We start from the raw sequence: 10,137 nt of genomic DNA, 5'->3' as shown, positions 1-10,137 counted from the left end.
TCCCACATGTGGGTTATGCTCACTGGTGGAGACTCTGGAGGGCCGGGTGAGGGAGCTCCAAGAGGAGGTAATCAGACTGCAAACCATCAGGGAACATGAGGAGGATATTGATGCTTACTGCTAGGCCCTGCACCTAACCAAGGATGCCATGGAAACCAGGCAGAAGAGCAAGCTTCAGCAAGATGTCCCAACTGACAGAGTAGAAATTGGTCACATCAGGCCCAAAGCCACAATATACATCACTTGCTTCACCTATACCCCTGCACAACAACTACGCAGCCCTCACACCATTGACAGATGAGGCATCTGCATCCTCCGCACTGAGGACAGGATAGGAGCAGCCACCCTGACTGAGGAAGCAATGAAGGGTGATTGTTGTGGGAGGCTCCCTGCTGCAAGGAACAGAAGGGGCCATTTGTCATCCAGACCCATTTGCTCAAGAGGTCTGCTACCTTCCAGGAGCCAGGATCCAAGATGTAAGGGTGAGGATCCCAAAGCTGGTCCACTTTATGGACCACTACCCCATGCTCCTTGTCCATGTGGGCACCAATGACACAGCAAGAAACTACCCTGGGAGAATCATGAGCGATTACAACTCCGTGGGGGTGAACCTCAAGGAACTAGAAGTACAAGTGGTCTTCTCAATCCTCCTGGTTAGAGGTCATGGTTATTGAAGGGAGGAATGCATTGAGGAAGTCAACCAAAGGCTTCAGAGATGGTGTCACCGTGTTGGATTTGAATTCCTCGACCTTGGCATGCAGTTCAATGGCACTGTTCTGCAAGAGATGGTATTCACCTCACAGGCAGAGGGAAGAAACTCTTCTCTACGAGAATTGCTGACTTGCTGAGGAGAGTTTGAAACTAGACATGTCTGAGGGAGTGAAGTTAGATTCCACTACTGTGCATAAATCCTCTGGCCAAGATGACCCCAGGGAGGGCATTCACATAGGGGACATCCAGATGAGTACCTACACCCTGAGACACTTGCAGAGTGACAAAAAACCTGAAATGACTAGGGGTGAACTCAAGTGTCTTTATGGGAATGCCAGAAGAATGGGCAACAAACAGGACAAACTGGCACTCCTTCTGGCAGATGAGGAATTTGACCTCATTGGGTTGACAGAGACCTGGTGGGACAATACATATGATTGGGCAGTGGATGTTGAGGGCTATAGGCTCTATAGGAAGGATTGAGTTGGGAAGAAGGGAGGAGGGGTGGCTCTCTATGTGAAAGAGGTGTCCAGGTGGTGCACGTTTGTGGTGCGGGTCATATTTGATTGCAGGGAAAGTCCCTTGAGACTCTCTGAGTCAAAATACAAGGGGACCTGATGGTGGGAGTCTCTACTATAGACCTCCCTACCAAGAAGAGGAGAGCGATCAGGCATTCTCCAGGGAACTGACTGAGACAGCCAGCACTAAAGATCTGATTGTCATGGGTGACTTCAACTACCATGACATCTGTTGGAAAGACCATTCAGCCAGCTCCAGCAGAGCAACCAACTTCTTGGCAGCTATTGATGACCTGTTCTTGACACAGGCTGTGGAAGGATCAACTAGGGTAAAGCCACCCTGGACTTAGGGAAGACATGGTAGGTGACCTGAAGATTGGAGGTACTCTGGATGACAGTGATCACAATTTGATTAGATTCACCATCCACCAAAAGGCTGGGAATCCTGTCAGCAGAACAGAAGTCCTAGACTTCAGAAGGGCAGACTTTGGTAAACTCAGGAATCTAGTTAGAAAGGCCATTTGTAACCAGCAACTGGACGATTTCGGAGTTCAGGGACAGTGGTGCTTCCTTAAGGAGGCAATTCTCACTGCTCAAAAACAGGCCATCCCCATGTGGTCAAAAAGAGGGAAAGGGGCCAAGAGACCTGCTTGGCTTAACAGGGATATTAGGGAACTTTTGAAAAAGAAAAAAGCAGCATATATGCAATGGAAAAATGGTTCAGCATCCAGAGAGGAGTACACTCATATGGCCAAGGTCTGCACGTATGAGACATGGAAAGCCAAGGCACACATGGAGATCAAGCTGGCAACTGAAATAAAAAACTACAAGTCCTTCTATAGGTACATAGGGAGCAAGAAAAAATTAAGCTCCACTGTGGGACCACTACTTAATACGGGGGGATGGGGCAGCCCACAGTTGATCCCTGTGAAAAGGCAAAGTTCCTAAATTCTTCACATCAGTTTTCTTGAAATCAGATGGGAACTCATCACCTGTCCAGAGGCCCAGAGAATACATGGAAGACAACAGTCCACATGAAATCAGTCCTGAACAAATGAGGGTACCCTTAAAACATTAGGACATTTTCAAGTCTGCTGGGCCAGATGACCTGCATTCAAGAGTATTGAAAGAACTGGCTGAGCTCATAGCGATGCCTCTGGTGAAGCTGTTCAAAGAGTCATGGAACTCCAGAGTGCTCCTGAATGACTGGAAGAGGGCTCCCGTGGTACCCATCTTTAAGAAAGGGAAGAAGGACGACCCTGCAAACTATAAACCGGTCAGTCTGACTTTGGTCCTGGGAAAAATCTTTGAAAAAATTGTCAAGGAGGCCATCTACCACAAGGTCATAACTGGTGGGGTATTAAGAAGCAACCAGCATGGTTTTGTCGAGGGCAGGTCATGCCTAACAAACCTGCTGTCCTTTCATGACCAGGTAACTAACCAGCTAGATAAGGGACATGAGGTTGACATCAACTACCTAGACTTCAGCAAGGCTTTTGATACTGTTTCCCATGAGACTCTCTCAAATTGGAGGGTACTGGCCTAGACCAGTCTATGGTGAGGTGGGTTGGCAACTGGCTCTAAGGCTGATCCTAGAGAGTTGTAATCGATGGGATAGCCTCATCCTGGAGGGCCATCTCCAGTGGTGTCACCCAGGGATCAGTGCTTGGGCCTGTGCTCTTTAACGTCTTTATCAATGACTTGGATTAGGGACTGGAAAGTACAGTGATTAAGTTTGTGGATGACACCAAGCTGTGGGGAAATGTGGGCACATATGAGGATAGGACAAGGATCCACGATGATCTTGTTAGACTGGTCCTATGGGCTGAAAGCAATCAGATGAGGTTCAATAGGGACAAGTGCCAGGTCCTTCATCTGGGTAGGAAGAACCTTCACCATAACTATACAATGGGTGGTGGTCCATTGGCTGACACTGCATCTGATAGGAACCTGGGGGTAACCATCAACTAGAAGATGAATATGAGCCAACAGTGCAATGAAGTCACCAGCAGGGCAAATAGAATTTGGGCGTGCATCAGCCAACGTGTTGCAAATAGGTCTATTTGGTGTTGGTGAGGCCACAGCTGGAGTTCTGCATCCAGTTCTGGGCACCACACTTCAGAAAGGACACGGATAAGCTTGAAAAGGTACATAAAAGGGCCACCCATATGATTAGGGGCCTGGAGCATAGGCCCTATGAGGAGAGAGTCCTGGAGCTGCGTTTGTTCAGTTTGAGTAAGAGAAGACTGAGAGGTGATGTGATAGCCACCTACAAGTATGTCGGGGTGAACACCAAGATCTAGGGGAGCAACTCTTCAGAAAGGCACCACTTGGGAGGATGAAGACTAATGGGCACTATGTTAATTGAGAAAAAATTTAGTCTAGACATAAGGAAAATCTTCTTTTCTGTAAAGGTACCTAGAATCTGAAACACACTCCTAGCAGAGGTGGTGCAGTCCCTCTCCCTGGAGATGTTCAAGAAGAGGCTGGACAAGCACCTTGTTGAGCTCGTTTGAGCCCAGTAACCTCCTGCCCATGGCAGTGAACCAGACTTGATGATCTTACAGTCCCTTTCAGTCCTTCTATTCCATGATTCAGGTTAAATTGTTTTTTTTAACTTCTGTCCCAGATCCTGTCCAGATTCAAGTTAACTCATAGTCCCTGTAGGATGCTTTTCACCTTCCCCACAAACCTCCCCTTGCAGGGTGGGTGGCTTAGCCTTGGCCCAAAGTGTCTGCTCCAGCTAAGCAGGGACACATGTTCTGGCACTCCAGTTTCTGGCCTGGGCCACTGTAGGCATTTGGCTGTATTTCTGTAATCAAAAGTGAATGTCTGTTCACTTGCTTATCAGTTCTACCTGCGCAGCTTAAACTAACCTGCAAAGATTGAATCAATTAATCTTGGGCTTTTTGGCTTCTGTACTTCACCTCACTGCCTAGTCTATCCCTAACAATTCCCCACGGTCCCCTGCAAAGTTAAAATTCTTGAAGGAAATCCTAAACCCCCTCAATTCCATCCTGAGGTAAAAAGGTTTGGAGGAGCATACTGAAAGTCTAGAGTGTAGAAGACCAAGGGGAAGAACTTGGTAACAGTCTTCAGAAAGATTTGTTATAAAGAATCAATTTTTCTGCATCCAGTGAGTGGGAGGGGGAGCTGGACAAGCAATAATGGGCTTGGCTTAGATTGCATCAAGGGAGATTTAGATTACATTTTAATAATGAGGGTGATTAAACAAACCTTGAAGGGCTGTGGAGTTTCTGTCATTGGAAACAAATGCAGATTAGGCAAGCATTTCTCTGGGACAGTTTAGACCGGGGTGTCAAACTCACTGCCCACCTCCAGAACAGATCTGGACCCACTTCGGGCAGTGGGGAGACAGGCAGTGGTGGTGGCATTGCGCAAATGGCACTGTCAGCTCAGGGAGCCGTGGGGATTAACACAGCTGTTGCTCACCTCACTGCTACATGTCCTCAACAGGACTACATACTCCAGAATTCAGGTCTTGCCCCTGCTTGCCTCATCTCTGTGTTCCTGGCCCCTCTGGAAGCCTTGCGGGCTGCATCACACCCCACCCCATCCTAGGTTTAGACTCTAATGATCCTGCCATGAACAGGGGGTAGAACTAAGGGACCTCCGGAGCAGTAATGGAACTAAGAGGAGGCGACTGGGGCAGCAGCCCTGAGCACCACAGAAATAACCATAACCACAGCATAGCTGATCATATGGCACTGTGTCACCTAGCTGCCTGGCTACACCTCTGCTCTGGAGGTCCCTTCCAGCCCTATTATTTTGTAATTGCCCAGGTTCTTGTGGAGTAGCATAACTCCCTGGCCAGGCCTGGTGGCTGTCCTCCACAACTCCACCCCCCTGTTTCTCTGTGAGTTCTGTACTCCATCTTTATGAGCACTTGATACTGAATCTGACACTGCATAACTGTTTTTGCTGCCTATAGGATATATGCTTTATCTGTGGCTGGTGAAACAGTGATCATGGAAATAAGACACCAAGAGCAATGGGGTGGGCTAAGTAGGCACTATCTATGCTTCACTACAGCAGACACATGAGGCAACTCAGGTCTAGCTTCAGTCCTCTCTTCTATTGTAGCCTCAAGCCTCCGTCATTCAGAAATTGTCTCACATCTAACGGGTTGTTTTTTTCAGGATGCTTTTCTTGCTCAACATTGCATATGAGCTCAAGTCATTCCACATTTCAAAATATTCCCCTACCACTGGCCGTGTCTACACAAGACGCTGACTGTGCAGTTGTTACTGTGCAGTCATTTAGTACTTGCATAAACAAGTACTACATGACTGTGCAGTAACCTGAGTCACTGCATAGTAGCACCAATGAGCAGCTTTTTCTGTGATGCTAAGTGCATAATAGCCCGAGACTGCTGTGCAGTATTGTTCCATCACAACTGCTGCCATGCAACACTATTGTGCAGTAGTCTTGGGCTCAGGTAGATGTGGCCACTGAAGCTCATTTTTGATCAGTTCTGATTAATTATCTTGAACCAAACTCCTGTAGTTTCATTTTTTCCTTTTAAAAAGAATAGAAAACACTCATCCTGCATTACACAGGCCATACAGCTTATCAGCTGATTCCTGGTCCAGATCTAATGGCATGACCAAGCATTTTGGTGAATATACATCAGTTTTTCAGGTCAATAAAAGTTACACTGGGGTCAAGACAACCAGTGAATCAGTAGCTGCATGTAGTCAGTGATCATTAGTGTGCCTTGCCATTGGGTAGAAGGACTAGTACTAGCCTGTTTGCCCCTAATGACGTGCTACCCTCTGATGAATATGAAAAGGGTTTCCAACCCAAGACAAAACGTTTGTTACTGACAATTCTGAAAACTTTTTACCAGCAACCAAACTTTTTTACTGACATGTTTTACATAACATACACATAACCCTTTGCTAGACCTGGTTCAAATTTAGAATTTAACACCAACCATAGTGAAAGTTTGGTTATCAGTAAAATGTTTGCAGATTATCAGTAGTTTTTTTTTTTAATTTTGTGTTGTCAACCCTGCCTGATTGTAATCATTTTACACTGTGCTGTCCTTTCACTCGCCCCCACACCTTGATGTCCCTAACCACACCATGCTTCCCCCTTCAGCCTTCCCCCCTCACTGGCCCTGACCCCTCGAGCCCATCTCCCAGCCTTACCCCCACTTGCCCTTCTCTTCAGTCCCAGCATGAATGCCAAAGATCTACTATCTGCTTACCTGCAGTCCAGGTAGGGACGCAGAAGCAGCAGTGGCAGCAGCACATAGTTGTGGAAGGGAGTGGGTTACAGGCTACAAAGCCCTGCCTGCAGGGTGCTGTGTTTCTGCTCAGACACCTGGTGGCACTGCTTTGTTCTGTCTGTCCTTCAGTGCTCACTTCTAACATGAAATCATCAGTCAAGCTCCCCGTTGCTTAGTTTTTTGTTTTGTTTTTTAAACAGACAGGTGTTTTAGCCTTGTTTTCTATGGGCTTGCCATAAATTTATGGACAGTTGGCAACCTGGATGGACAGGCAAATACCTGAATTAGTCTAAAACTTACACCAGTGGCACATTACTTCTATTCTTTCAGGGGTAATTTTCCACCAGATGTGTCAAAGTTATCCCAGTTTAGGTGTTTACATTGTCAGTCTGTTTACTGCTGTTTATTGCAGCATAGTGCCAATGACCCCCATACAAATGGGTCCAAACTCTTGCCTTAAACCACCATTTTTTAAAGAATATATCTAGGGCTGTATTTATACCAAGATGATTTTAAGCTACCAAGGTGTGTGTGTGCAAGGGGGTGGGAAGTGCACTGGGAAAGTGGATGTAATATAATTAATGCTCAGTTTAAGGAATTTTTTTCCTCCTTAAAAGAGACATAACTTCACCTAGGGTACATGAGGCTCTCTGATGCCTGAGTTTGTAGAATAGCTTTCAATTTTCCACTTTTCCCAGTATGCAGAGCAGGCCAACTGCTACCTTTATAGATGTAAAGTACAAGAAAAAAGAGGTCTCTGATCAGAACATATGAAAAAAAGACTAATGGTGTTTATAGTTACAGCCCTACTTTAATGTCTGTTCCAGCTGTCTCCAACTAGAGTGATATAAAACATGTAAGTTTATTGTATTTCACAAGAGGTCCCTATATATTTTTACATCACATTAAGAATGTCAAAATATATTTATGTCCAGAGCAAGCATGCCATAAAAGGAGCACCATACATTTTCAAAGCTCAGAAGACATGGTACATCACTGAGCTAATTCCTGTTTGTCAGAAATATGTCACACAAACATACCACTATGTCAAAACTAAGGCATCCTTACCTAGTATCGTGGAGCCACGCACTTAAAAATGAAGATGAACGTGACTGTCACTTTGACCAAAAGTGATACAGTTTCAGCTACATTAAAATGTAAATGTGTAACTGGGCAGTTTTGTGCCGAGGGCAGTGTCAGTGGCCAAGCCAGCAGCAGAACCAGGTCAGCCCCTGCAGTGGCAGCTACTGTTGCCCAACGCCCCACTTCCTGAGTCAGCTCCCAGGATAGGTTTTCCCCATTGTCCCTGCTAGTTATACTACTGCTAAAATAGGTGATAAATTTAAACTTAAATTTTATTCAATATTAGGACGTGCATCATTGCTGTGCTCAGAAGAGTAAGGTTAATCTTCAAAGCACTAAATAAAAAAATCACTTCCATACACATACACCTAACATTTACTCTTCACATCAGTCAGTGTCCACTAAAGCCAAGATTTACAAAAATAGGTGCCTAAAGTTATGTGTATTAGCAACTACCTAAAATGACTGAAGAGTGTGTCTCTGATTAACGTCAATGGAATTTCAAGTTTTCCCACTTTAGTAAATTAAGCTTTTCATTATGTACCCAATTCTGTAGCCTAGGAGCTTGACTTAGGACAAGGTTTTTTTTTTTTAAATGGTAACTTACACGAGTTAATCAAATCTGAAGTAGATGAGCATTATCCCATTTGCAGTTTCTATAGTGCCATAAGAAGGAACTAAATTAAGAATACTGGTTAGAATTGAGAAATGTGTATCCTTTGGTGTAGAAGCAACTTACAGGAAAATAATCATAATGGGTAATGGAATCAAGCCAAAACTAAAATACAGGGACTTGAAGAAAGAGGTAACAACTGACAGCTTAGATTGTGGAACAGAATCATAGAAGTGGGGTTGGAAGGGACCTTGTAGATCTTCAAGTCTGACCCCCTGCCTGGGCAGGAAAATTTAAATCTGCATCTGTCACCTGGCATACAATTAACACCCCCCCCACACACACACACACAGAAAATCCAAAGGATTTACTGCCTGCTACTTCCATTCTATAAAATGGTTGAAGGAGAGTCAAACTGAGGAGAATGCAGAGAGGGATGTGGAATTTCAGACAGACATAATGACCATGTTGAAGAGCCAGATTGTTCAAAACTGTAGGAAAACCATCCAGAATCAGGATTGCAGATGGCATGTGTCAAATACTAATCCTTGGCTAAGCAGAAAAGGATCAGAATGACCAGAAATTTAACATTACTGGATGCAAAAATCCTGATTCTTCAAATCTGTTTCCCACAGTTTGGCCCAAACTCTCTGGAACTCAAGCAGGGAGATTGGCAGCTGCAGATGAAGGGTTTGGTCCAACTTTAGTAAAGTTGATAGGGATTTTTTATGTGGAAGATAGATCAGTCATGGCTTCTGCACCATCACAAATACCTACATATCCTGCCTACAGAAGAGGTTCTTTAGTAGAAGAGCATCTTTACCCAATGCTATTTGTGCTTGCTCCATATTCCTCTATTGTGAAGGCTGCAGACAGCCTTTGTGATCAGGTATTTTTAGAGGCTGCTGGTGACCAGTTTCTCAATAACTTTTCTTAAGAAGGGAGGATCAAAGACAGGGCAGTAGCTGGGAAGTCCCCTTAACCAAGCAAAGTCTCCCTGAAAAAAATAATCAGCTGTTAGTTCATGTTTGAGGGAAACAGAATTGAATTAAAACACTGCACAGACTGGGGAGAGATATCTAATTTAGGACTTGATATATTGAGAGAGAGAGGAGATGCATTCCTAATACACAATTAACATGTGCTCCTCAATTTCTCTCCACCCTCCCACATATATACACTTGCACTGAGATCCCACAGTAATAAGTATCTGAAATACCACATGCATCTCAGTACTCAGCATGGTAATTTGCTCTTGCAACTGACACAGGTATTGAGGATGGGACAAAGTAAACCAAAAGCCATTTTATTTTCACTTTTGAAAAAGGTCTGATCAGTGCTCCCTTGCCATATAGACACCAAGTTTATTACTGAATTAAAAAGATGTTTAAAAAAATAGATTCCTGGATTTGGTCAGAAGTCATGCAGACTTTATTTTACTGTCAGCATGCAACAAGCAGCTTTCAACTGAAAGATGACAGAAGGTTTCAGGTTCAAAATCCTTCCCAGTTAACAGCTTCTCTGCCCCTAGCTCCACTAGCACAGCTCTTCCTTCTGGCAAATTTTCTATCTCCTGGGCTAGGCCAGTCCCTCTACAAGTGAATTTGTGAGGACACCACAGCAAAATAAGCTTTCAGCTACACAAGCTCTATGTCCTCAGGCTTGTAGTCAGAGCAGATCTTGGTAGACCTCTTTCTTGTTCAGATAGCCTTCTCACAGACATTAGTCATTCAAGACATGTTTTTCAGCTTTTAGAGTAAGCTTTGTCTAGCCCTGATGTTTGCTGCTACAAATGCCAGAAGGTTGCTTCGCTGCCATTCCCCCACCCCCCAATTGTAGCGACATAAAATTGTGGCAATGAAGTATGAACCGTAACACTCTTCAGTGAAGATACAGTGTGCTTGTGCAGGGCTCCATAAATGTATTCATGGTTCAGAACTTAGAATCAAGACATTTCC

This window comes from Gavialis gangeticus, unplaced genomic scaffold, assembly GCF_001723915.1.
Source record: "Gavialis gangeticus isolate Ggan-Ray unplaced genomic scaffold, GavGan_comp1, whole genome shotgun sequence".
Classification (NCBI taxonomy): Eukaryota; Metazoa; Chordata; order Crocodylia; family Gavialidae; genus Gavialis; species Gavialis gangeticus.
This window is presented reverse-complemented; position numbering follows the sequence as displayed.